This window comes from Schistocerca piceifrons, chromosome 9 (assembly GCF_021461385.2).
Source record: "Schistocerca piceifrons isolate TAMUIC-IGC-003096 chromosome 9, iqSchPice1.1, whole genome shotgun sequence".
In the NCBI taxonomy this organism is placed as follows: Eukaryota; Metazoa; Arthropoda; class Insecta; order Orthoptera; family Acrididae; genus Schistocerca; species Schistocerca piceifrons.
In genome coordinates, this window is record NC_060146.1 from 181,397,418 (window position 1) to 181,409,729 (window position 12,312).

At 42.7% G+C, this 12,312-nt stretch overlaps 1 protein-coding gene, 1 non-coding gene and 1 pseudogene across 2 annotated transcripts in view; 1 reads left to right on the top strand and 2 right to left on the bottom strand.

Moving 5' to 3' along the window:
* The window catches only part of LOC124716995 (RAC serine/threonine-protein kinase), a 694,752-nt gene that overhangs the window by 235,758 nt on the left and 446,682 nt on the right, over positions 1-12,312 (top strand). The gene's annotated exons all lie outside the window — the stretch shown is intronic.
* LOC124717408 lies at positions 4,511-4,628 on the bottom strand (annotated as a pseudogene).
* Positions 7,297-7,371, bottom strand: Trnak-cuu. The gene has a single exon. It is a non-coding gene; the product is annotated as a tRNA-Lys (tRNA).

The window sequence follows — 12,312 nt, forward strand, 5'->3', positions numbered from 1 at the left end:
TCCTCGGTACAAAATAAACGTGTAATGTCTTCAGTTATGTTGTTCCAAAACGCACGGCCTTTCTTATTTCACTGGCTATCGATGGCCCTCGAAAATTTCATTTTTTCATCGAAAAAGTGTGTAGTTAGTGGAATAACACCGTAGAGAATGAAGTTTTGTATAATAAACACAAGGCATAATACTCACCTCTTTGCGTGCTATCATTTGCTAAAATCTGATTTCGATATCTCAAACCGTTTATGAAATACGAGGACTGTTGTGGTTATTTCATTCTTGTTTTACCACAGACGTGCGCGATTAGGGTTGCCATAATCCAAGGACGAAAATCAAGGACAAAATTCGGTGATTATAAAGATGTGGTTGAAACACGACCCGGTATGTTGTGCAAGTGACCATTGGTTTGCATTTCAAATGGTTCAAATGGCTCTGACCTCTATGGGACTTAACATCCGAGGTCATCAGTCCCCTAGAACTTAGAACTACTTAAACATTACTAGCCTAAGGACATCACACACATTCATGCCCGAGGCAGGATTCGAACCTGCGACCGTAGCGGTCGCGCGGTTACAGACTGAAGCGCCTAGAACCGCTCGGCCACAGCGGCCGGCGAAAATTAATCCAAGCGTTAATTGTATCTGTAAATACAGGGTGTTTCAAAAATGACCGGTATATTTGAAACGGCAATAAAAACTAAACGAGCAGCGATAGAAATACACCGTTTGTTGCAATATGCTTGGGACAACAGTACATTTTCAGGCAGACAAACTTTCGAAATTACAGTAGCTACAATTTTGAACAACAGATGGCGCTGCGGTCTGGGAAACTCTATAGTACGATATTTTCCACATATCCACCATGCGTAGCGATAATATGGCGTAGTCTCTGAATGAAACCTTTGACAACGTGTCTGGCGGAATGGCTTCACATGCAGATGAGATGTACTGCTTCAGCTGTTCAATTGTGTCTGGATTCTGGCGGTACACCTGGTCTTTCAAGTCTCCCCACAGAAAGAAGTCACAGGGGTTCATGTCTGGCGAATAGGGAGGCCAATCCACGCCGCCTCCTGTATGTTTCGGATAGCCCAAAGCAATCACACGATCATCGAAATATTCATTCAGGAAATTAAAGACGTCGGCCGTGCGATGTGGCCGGGCACCATCTTGCATAAACCACGAGGTGTTCGCAGTGTCGTCTAAGGCAGTTTGTACCGCCACAAATTCACGAAGAATGTCCAGATAGCGTGATGCAGTAATCGTTTCGGATCTGAAAAATGGGCCAATGACTCCTTTGGAAGAAATTGCGGCCCAGACCAGTACTTTTTGAGGATGCAGGGACGATGGGACTGCAACATGGGGCTTTTCGGTTCCCCATATGCGCCAGTTTTGTTTATTGACGAAGCTGTCCAGGTAAAAATAAGCTTCGTCAGTAAACCAAATGCTGCCCACATGCATATCGCCGTCATCAATCCTGTGCACTATATCGTTAGCGAATGTCTCTCGTGCAGCAATGGTAGCGGCGCTGAGGGGTTGCTGCGTTTGAATTTTGTATGGATAGAGGTGTAAACTCTGGCGCATGAGACGATACGTGGACGTTGGCGTCATTTGGACCGCAGCTGCAACACGGCGAACGGAAAACCGAGGCCGCTGTTGGATCACCTGCTGCACTAGCTGCGCGTTGCCCTCTGTGGTTGCCGTACGCGGTCGCCCTACCTTTCCAGCACGTTCATCCGTCACGTTCCCAGTCCGTTGAAATTTTTCAAACGGATCTTTTATTGTATCGCTTTTCGGTCCTTTGGTTACATTAAACCTCCGTTGAAAACTTCGTCTCGTTGCAACAACACTGTGTTCTAGGCGGTGGAATTCCAACACCAGAAAAATCCTCTGTTCTAAGGAATAAACCATGTTGTCTGCAGCACACTTGCACGTTGTGAACAGCACACGCTTACAGCAGAAAGACGACGTACAGAATGGCGCACCCACAGACTGCGTTGTCTTCTATATCTTTCACATCACTTGCAGCGCCATCTGTTGTTGAAAATTGTAACTACTGTAATTTCGAAAGTTTGTCCGCCTGAAAATGTGCTGTTGTCCCAAGCATATTGCAACAAACGGTGTATTTCTATCGCTGCTCGTTTAGTTTTTATTGCCGTTTCAAATATACCGGTCAGTTTTGAAACACCCTGTAAGTGGTCAATGATGAAGAAAATTAATTACAAAAAAATGGCTCTGAGCACTATGGGACTCAACTGCTGAGGTCATTAGTCCCCTAGAACTAGTTAAACCTAACTAACCTAAGGACATCACACACATCCATGCCCGAGGCAGGATTCGAACCTGCGACCGTAGCGGTCTCGCGGTTCCAGACTGCAGCGCGTAGAATCGCACGACCACTTCGGCCGGCTAAAATTAATTACAATTGACATTAAATAACTTTTTAATTAAAGCACTGAACACAAATTATTAATATGTACACAATGATGCTGCTACAGTTGATATATATCTTTCACTTTATGCTTTAAACCAGTCACATTTCTCTGAGCCCTGGACAGAAGAAAGAAACCCGCTCCGATTCTGAATCAGTCTATGAAAATCTGTGCAATTTGTTTTTTTTTCCATGTTATATTGTATTGGATTTGGAGCATTGCATTGACTGATGTTAAAGCTAGCCTGTTTCTTTCTTCTGTCCATTGTGCATTCACTAGGGAAAACACTCTCTCCATATTTGCACTACGCCGTGGACTGGAGAAATAGTACTGCACAATAGCAAGCAGTTCTGAATACTGCTCTTTCGCGGACATTTTCCTCTTCGTCCAGGACACCCGTCTTCGAGCATAAAATCGCGGACTGACCGCGAAATCCGCGACGTATGGCAACCCTATGCGCGATCGCAAATGAGTGTGCTACGTCAGATCAGTTTTCTCGAGATTGCTGACAGATAGAGACCTGTGCCTAAATCTAAACAAAAATTCGATACACTAGCTAAATTTAATATGCAGCAACATATTATGTGATTAGTACAGAATGCAAAAATCATAACGACCCGTATTTTTCACTGCAAACTTTATCGAATTTCGCAAGATGCCATACTTGCATGTACATATCACAATAACGATGACCATTAACGAAATGATGTGCACATCATTATGACCCTGACAAATAAAGCTGTAAGCAACGCGTAAATGATTTTTTTTAACGAGTAGTTTTTGTGAAATCGTTTGGAAAAGGCTGCAGGGCGTGCGCCTCGATTTTATCACCGCCAGTCGGCCGGAAAGTGGCAAACAGTGTTGTACTCCCCATCCGAACAAACGAATGAATTCCCCAGCGCCTTGAACGAAAATTGGTCACAGCGCATCGCCCACCGTATGCTGTGCTGTCCCTACTGTTGGACTTTGAAACCGATTTCCGTGGACAACGCGTAACACTTCCCTCCCGTCACTGCCGGTCAGAATCTTTTTAGTGTCACCGAGTTACACGGCTCCGAGAGGTAGCTCACACCATTCCTTGTAGAACGTTGCACAGTCCACATTGGTACACCAACAAATCCGGCCACTTTCTTTTTCTTTCTCGGTTTGATCGTGGGCCCGTCCAGACACGATTGCACCTCGCCAACCGGAAACGAAGAGAGCGAGCAAGGAATGGCGCCATTCCTCATCACGAAAACCAAAGAAGTTTCGAACAGAACCACCGGCAGGGAAGGTTATGCTGACTCTCTTTTGGGACGAAAAAGGCGTCATTTTGGAGCATTACATGCCTAGAGGGACCACTGTCAGCAGTGCATCATACACAGATCTCCTACAAAATCATCTGCGGCCTGCAATCAAATCAAAGCGACGTGGATTGCTGTCAGCAGGTGTCCTTTTGCAACATGACACTGCAAGGTCCACAATGCCCGTACAAATGTTGCAACAATCACAGACCCGCATTTTGAGTGTCTTCCTCAACCATCACACTCACCAGACCTTGCCCCAAGTGATTTCCATATGTTTGGACCACTCAAAGACGCAATGGGAGGAAAGAAGTTCTGATCAAGAGTTACGCCACGCAGTGTACAAGCGGTTGCGAGGACTACCTAAAGAATTTTTTTTTTCTAAAGGAATTTATGCACTTTGTAGGCGCTGGAAGACTTGTATTGAGTGTGGGGGAGATTATGTTGAAAAGTGATACAGCTGTGTACCACTTCTGCACAATAAATAATATTTTTAATAAAATTTGAGGTTTTCATTACAGTCTTCAGAAACCAGACGTTCTTAAGATGTCGACTCTATTTCAAAGTGTATAACTTAAATGACAGTACTGAAATGGACTCCTCCTGAACAGGCCATGAAGGCCCAACGGTACCGACCGGCTGCCGTCTCATCCTCGTCCCACAGCCTTCACTGGATGCAGATACGGAGGGTCATGTGGTCAGCACACCGCTCTCCCTGCCGTATGTCAGTTTACGAGACCGGAGCCGCCACTCCTCAATCAAGTAGCTCCGTACTTTGCCTCATAAGGGCTTAGAGCTCCCCGCTTGCCAACAGCGCTCAGCAGACCGGATGGTCACCCATCCAAGTGCTAGCCAAGCCCGACAGCGTTTAACTTCGGTGATCTGACGGGAACTGGTGTTACCACTGCGGCAAGGCTGTTGGCTTATATGACACTACCAATGTTAAGTATAATAAAAATGACTCTTCAAATGCCTGTCGGTTGCTGAAAAAATCTCGTAGCTGCTTTGGAGATTTTAATTTTCATATTCGAAATATGTTTCAGGCCCATCGTCTGGTGATCTGCCAGTACTTAAAATTTGGTATTACAAACTCTTCCCGTAATAAAATCACCGAACATTTTCTGTTATAAACAGCGGCCGCAAAGAGGGCACGATTTTTACTTCCAATGATAATTGAAGACATGTGTGACGCCAAATGTTCGGTGATGTTTGCCGCAATTGTGAGTTTATTTTTTAATTTTCTGTAATTTCCACATTTGTAATAGTTGCTGTCGTTTTTAAATGCGTTTAAGTCTGTGAGTTTTACTTTTGTCATTGTTAGTAATCTTGACTTACAACCTATATTAAATTTCCTTATTGTACTGGCGGTTCCCTCGTATGGGACTGTACTACCCCGAGATGCCCTGTACCGACCACGGCACTCTGATTGCTGTCTGTGCGAGTGAAACGTCATTGCACCTGATATACCATAAGCAGTTCTTGACGTGCGGCGTTTATAACTGCCTCTTGAGCTTATGTAATTGTATATGGTACGTACTTTTTTTGTCTATTTCGACTTCTTGCATTTATTATTTTTTTAAACGTTTTTGAAACTTGTAATTGTGTATATTTGTATTTGCATTATGGAAAGTGTTCGTAATCCCAAATTTTAAGTACTGACGTATCACCAAACGATGGGCTGGGCCCGAAACGTGTTGTGAATGTATAAATAAAAAATCTCCAAACACAGCTATGGGATTTTTTCAGCAACCGACAAGCAATTTTCAGACTCATTCTTAGTATTTTTGTTATGATGATTGCCTACCTCTGCCATGACTTTAAAATAAATTGTTGCATTGTTATCACAGCAGAAATTCACAGAAAAATAAGTGGCCTAAAAAATTGGCATTTAAAAAATCTGAATATTTGTCAAACTTTTTATTTGATTGACGTCCTTGTAGTATATTTTAATGGAAGTGATGTAATAAATTTTTGTACCAGTTTTCATTGACGTAAATGCATTACTGTCGGAGAAAATTGTGTGTAAAACTAAGCATTTGGCCGCGCGGGATAGCCCAACGGTCTTAGGCGCTTTGTCACGGTTCGCGTGGCGCCCCCCATCGGAGGTTCGAGTCCTCTCTCGGGCATGGGTGTGTGTGTTATCCTTGGCGTAAGTTAGTTTAAGTTAGATTAAGTAGTGTGTAAGCCTAGGGACCGATGACCTCAGCAGTTTGGTCCCATAGGAACTTACCACCACAAGTAAGCATTTCATTCTTTGGGAAAATGCATTTCAAGTTTTTGATACGATCTGTTCCATAGCTGCCGTCGTTGCGGGTTTCTGTACCCTCCTGATTACCATTGGAGGCCCTCATTTGAATATTCTAGTCTCTTTTGTCATTTGTAGAGTACTTTTCTCAGCCTCACACACCCTCAGCTGGCCAGCTGACGGAAGCGCACTATTTGTGTTCACCGCAGGTTCGGTGCCCACATCACAGAAAACTTCCAACCTGCTCACTGAGCCGTCATTGAAACACGACACTGCGTCCGTGACATGACCTTTTACAGGTTTGAGACCCACGAACGCTGTTTTAGGAAAGCGTTGCCACACAAAATTATTGAAATTTCGTTGAGATTTTGAGCTGTTATGGATGCATTTAGAAAGCAAGTTTTTGCTGGAACTGTCTCTATATATAGATGTTATAATACATCGACTGTTGACATTGGTAGGGGATTGTTGTTGTGGTGGTTCTTTTTACCTATGTCTGTTGTTGCTATTTGTTTGTTATTATAAAGTTGGAGTTAATATTATTCTGCCTGCTTCAGAACTGGAAAATTATTTACGTTAGTGACTCAGTTGTGGTACTTCTCGCCGTTAGTTCGCCCGACACGCTGTTTTTATATTAAAAGAAACCATCAACGCACAATATTCCAGATATACAGCTGAATAATTACTACCTTTTGTTAAACTTTTGAGAAATTACAGTACTGAGGAGAAATCTCACTCCTTCAAAAGAAGAACCACTAATCAAGAGAAATTTCCAACATTTGCATTTATTTTTATTATTTATAAAAATTAGCGAATATTAAAATATTTATTAAGACTCTGGGCCGTTATTATTTAGAACAACGGCGTTGACGACTGCACCATTGTTCCCCCTAAATTAAATAAATAAATTATTTAAGTCACGTCATGAGTATAGGATCTCTCACAGTAAAACATTAGCGACACTTTTAAGTAATATTTGATTATATTTGGACTAAATATTACATGAAACTTACACTTTTTCGTGCCTCGTCACAAAATGCCTTCTTGCACTACCAAGAAACAAAAGCGAAGTGTGTGCGATCCTTTATCAAAAGGAACAGCGATTACAATAACAATCACAGATCATATTAGTTGATCACATAGTCTTTTCGATTTTTCTGCGATAATATCGATTTCGTTAAGACGTCAGTTTTATTAAATTTGCGAAATTCTTCAATAATATTTTTTCACATTACGTGGCGTACCTCCGCAAACACAGTAGAAAAAAAAATGAAATGATAATTAAATCAAGACCCTAAGCTGTCGATGGGCGTTGATATACATCAACGGGGACAGTTGAAAATGTATGCCCCGACCGGGACTCGAACCCGGGATCTCCTGCTTAAGTGACAGACGCTCTGTCCATCTGAGCCACCGAGGGCACAGAGGATAGTGCGACTGCAGGGACTTATCCCTTGCACGCTCCCCGTGAGACCCACATTCCCAACTTAATGTCCACACACTACATTCATAGTGCCCCTGCCCATTACACTCATTACTCGCGGCAGACAATCTTACCGAGACCCGTAAGAGTTCGGGCAATACGTGTGCATCCAGCAGAGAAGAAGAACGTCAATGGCCGGTTAGCCTTAAATATATGAAGATGGTATCGGTTCTTTCAGACTTGTCCGAAAGATACCGTCTTCGTTGTTGTTGTTGTGGTCTTCAGTCCAGAGACTGGTTTGATGCAACTCTCCATGCTACTCTATCCTGTGCAAGCTTCTTCATCTCCCAGTACTTACTGCAACCTACATCCTTCTGAATCTGCTTAGTGTATTCGTTTCTTGGTCTCGCTGTTGTTGATGTTCATCTTATATCCTCCTTGCAAGACACTGTCCATTCCGTTCAGCTGCTCTTCCAAGTCCTTTGCTGTCTCTGACAGAATGTCGTCGGTGAACCTCAAAGTTTTAATTTCTTCTGCACGGATTTTACTTCCTACTCGAAATTTTTCTTTTGTTTCCTGTACTGTTTGCTCAATATACAGATTGAATAACATCGGGGAGAGGCTACAGCCCTGTCTCACTCCCTTCCCAACCACTGCTTCCCTTTCATGTCCCTCGACTCTTACAACTGCTATCTGGTTTCTGTACAAATTGTAAATAGCCTTTCGCTCTGTGTATGTTACCCCTGCTACCTTTAGAGTTTGAAAGAGAGTATTCCAGTCAACATTGTCAAAAGCTTTCTCTAAGTCTACAAATGCTAGAAACGTAGGTTTGCCTTTCCTTGATCTAGCTTCTAAGATAAGTTGTAGGGTCAGTATTGCCTCACGTGTTCCAACATTTCTACGGAATCCAAACTGATCTTCCCGAGGTCGGCTTCTACCAGTTTTTCCATTCGTCTGTAAAGAATTCGTGTTAGTATCATCATCATCATCATTTAAGACTGATTATGCCTTTCAGCGTTCAGTCTGGAGCATAGCCCCCCTTATACAGCTCCTCCATGATCCCCTATTCAGTGCTAACATTGGTACCTCTTCTGATGCTAAGCCTATTACTTCAAAATCATTCTTAACCGAATCCAGGTACCTTCTCCTCGGTCTGCCCCGACTCCTCCTACCCTCTACTGCTGAATCCATGAGTCTCTTGGGTAACCTTGCTTCTCCCATGCGTGTAACATGACCCCACCATCTAAGTCTGTTCGCCCTGACTGCTACATCTATAGAGTTCATTCCCAGTTTTTCTTTGATTTCCTCATTGTGCACACCCTCCTGCCATTGTTCCCATCTACTAGTGCCTGCAATCATCCTAGCTACTTTCATATCCGTAACCTCAATCTTGTTGATAAGGTAACCTGAATCCACCCAGGTTTCGCTCCCGTACAACAAAGTTGGTCGAAAGATTGAACGGTGCACAGATAACTTAGTCTTGCTACTGACTTCCTTCTTGCAGAAGAGAGTAGATCGTAGCTGAGCGCTCACTGCATTAGCTTTGCTACACCTCGCTTCCAGTTCTTTCAATATGTTGCCATCCTGTGAGAATATGCATCCTAAGTACTTGAAACAGTCCACCTGTTCTAACTTTGTTCCTCCTATTTGGCACTCAATCCGTTTATATTTCTTTCCCACTGACATTACTTTCGTTTTGGAGATGCTAATCTTCATACCATAGTCCTTACATTTCTGATCTAGCTCTGAAATATTACTTTGCAAACTTTCAATCGAATCTGCCATCACAACGAAGTCATCCGCATATGCAAGACTGCTTATTTTGTGTTCACGTATCTTAATCTCACCCAGCCAGTCTATTGTTTTCAACATATGATCCATAAATAATATGAACAACAGTGGAGACAGGTTGCAGCCTTGTCTTACCCCTGAGACTACTCTGAACCATGAACTCAATTTACCGTCAACTCTAATTGCTGCCTGACTATCCATGCAAAGACCTTTAATTGCTTGCAAAAGTTTGCCTCCTATTCCATAATCTTGTAGAACAGACAATAACTTCCTCCTAGGAACCTGGTCATATGCCTTTTCTAGATCTATAAAGCATAGATACAATTCCCTGTTCTACTCATAACACTTCTCCATTATTTGCCGTAAGCTAAAGATCTGGTCCTGACAACCTCTAAGAGGCCTAAACCCACACTGATTTTCATCCAATTGGTCCTCAACTAATACTCTCACTTTCCTTTCAACAATACCTGAGAAGATTTTACCCACAACGTGTTAGTAATGTAGAAAAAAATGTGCTGTTTTGAGGAGTTTTCACTTGCTTATTCCCATAATGGAGGGACCTATATTTTGACTGGTTAGCATACGTTGCTTATGTTGCATCTCGAAGGACACGATTGAAAACAGGAACCTTTCCCGCTGCGACGTCGAGTCTCGCGGACTCTGGAGTGAATGGAATCGCTATGACGCGTCCGTCCATAAGGCAGCGGCAGTGCGCTTTGGTGACGCAGGAGGCGTCTTATCTGATGATGACGTCACTGTTCCACTGGCCCACAAAGCGACGGAGGCGTAGAAAGCGAGTGCGCTTGTAGCGGCGACGAAAGTGGTCCAGCACGCCCGAGGAGACGTGTAACCTGGTGTCCACGCACCAGTGGAGAACGCGAGCTCATCTTTAACCCTAGGATACATAACGGGAGTCTTTTAGACCGGGCAACCTTTAGTTTTCACAGTAAATTATCTTAAAATCAAGTTGTTTTCCTGCGTAATCGTTTGAAACTGAATTGAAATTCAATGAAAAAAACATTATACGAGGGGCGTTTGAGAAGTCCGTGCAAAGTTCGAGAGATGGCACCACGGGCGCATATCGAGGTCATGTTTAGTTAGTACCATCTTTGGAAAGAACGCAAAACAAGTTTCAGCCATATTTGTCTATTTATTTATGTTTGGCATTCGTGTGAATCAAGGAAGTCGAATGATTGTCAAAAAACGGACGAAAAATAATTTCGTGTGGTGATTAAACATTACTTTGAGAAAGGCAAAACGCCTCAGGAGACTAAAGAGAAGCTTGATGAACATTACGGTGACTCTGCACCTTCGATTAGAACAGTTTATAAGCGGTTTCAAAATTTTCGGATTGGCCATATGGGCACAAGTGATGCTTAACGTTCTGGACGCCCTGTGGAAGTTACGACTCCAGAAATCATTTATAAAATCCATCATATGGTGACGGATGACAGAGGAGTTAAGGTGCGTGAGGTTACTAGTGCTGTGGGCGTCTCGAATGAACGGGTACATAATATTTTGCATAAACATTTGGACACGAGAAAGCTATGCGCAAGATTGGTTCCGCGATTGCTCACGCTTGACCAAGGACGGAATCGTGTGAAGTGTTGCAAGGATGGTTTGCAGCTGTTCAGGAAGAATCCGCAGGACTTTAAGCGTCGTTTCGTCACTGTAGATGAAACATGAATACATTACTATACTCCTGAGAAACGTCACTGTAGATGAAACGTGAATACATTACTATACTCCTGAGACCAAACAGCAATCTAAACAATGGGTTCCCAAGGGAGAATCTGCACCAAAATGGGCGAAGACCAGTCCTTCGGCCGGAAAGATTACGGCGAGTGTCTTTTGGGATTCTCAAGGGATAATCCTCATCGACTATCTGGAAAAGGGTAAAGTTATTACAGGTGAATATTATTCATCGTTATTGGGCCGTTTGAAAACCGAGCTGCAAGGAAAACGCCGGCGATTGGACCGCAAAAAAGTCCTTTTCCATCACGACAATGCACCAGCACAGACCTCAGCAGTTTTGGTCACAAAATTAATAGAAATAGGATTCCAACTCGTTTCACATCCCCCCTATACTCCAGACTTGGCTCCCTCGGACTACTATTTGTTCCCCAATTTGAAGAAATGGCTTAGGGACTGATGACCTTAGCAGTTAAGTCCCATAAGATTTCACACACAAGAATTGGCTGGCGGGACAAAGATTTTATTGAAACGAGAAGGTGACTGCAGCAACTAATAGCTATTTTGCATACTTGGACAATTCCTATTATTCGGAAGGGATCAACAAGTTAGAACAGCGTTGGACGAAATGTATGTATAAAATGAGACTATGTGGTAAAATAAAAAAGGTAACCCGAAACACGTAAGTAGTTTTTATTTTTGCACGGACTTTTCAGACCCCCCTCGCATGTTGTAGGCCAGATTACGTATGTTATGAATTTTGTAATCCTCTACGTGTCTTTCATCCCCTTACCAAACAACCGTTCTTTCCTGTGGTGTATTTGCCATTGATGTGAGTGGCGTGTTAAAGTGGCAAATTACTGATAAAAGTTATCAGTTCTGTACACGTATAGTCTCTACTGAATGTTAAGATGTACTGCAAAAGATATAACTCAGTACTCTTGTGAAGATAAGCACGTTGCTCATTGCCAAAATACTTTCAGATGAGCACAAGTTTAGTTGCACAGACGGAATAATTACTTAAGACACTTTAGTTCTTTACGTAGAACAGCGGTACAATACTTCCTGTAAGACACAAAAGCACATCACCTATAGTCGGCACGAGTGATGGAAATTTTGAATAGATTGTTACTGAATGGCTTGAAGATGAACGTCAATTTGATTAGGAAGCTAACAGGTAGTCAGACACCGATCATCCCAGGATAATCAACTTGTAGCGTCTCAAATGTAGTGAGCGGGCTCCTCAGTCTCCATTAAGAGGTAGAGTAACAAAACAAAAACAAAATTTCACTACAAATGATGGTTTCCGCAACCAGAGAAGTTTTATCATTATCATTTTGATGTGGAAAAAAAAAGGTTCAAATGGCTCTGAGCACTATGGGACTCAACATCTGAGGTTATCAGTCCCCTAGAAATTAGAACTACTTAAACCTATCTAACCTAAAGACATCACACA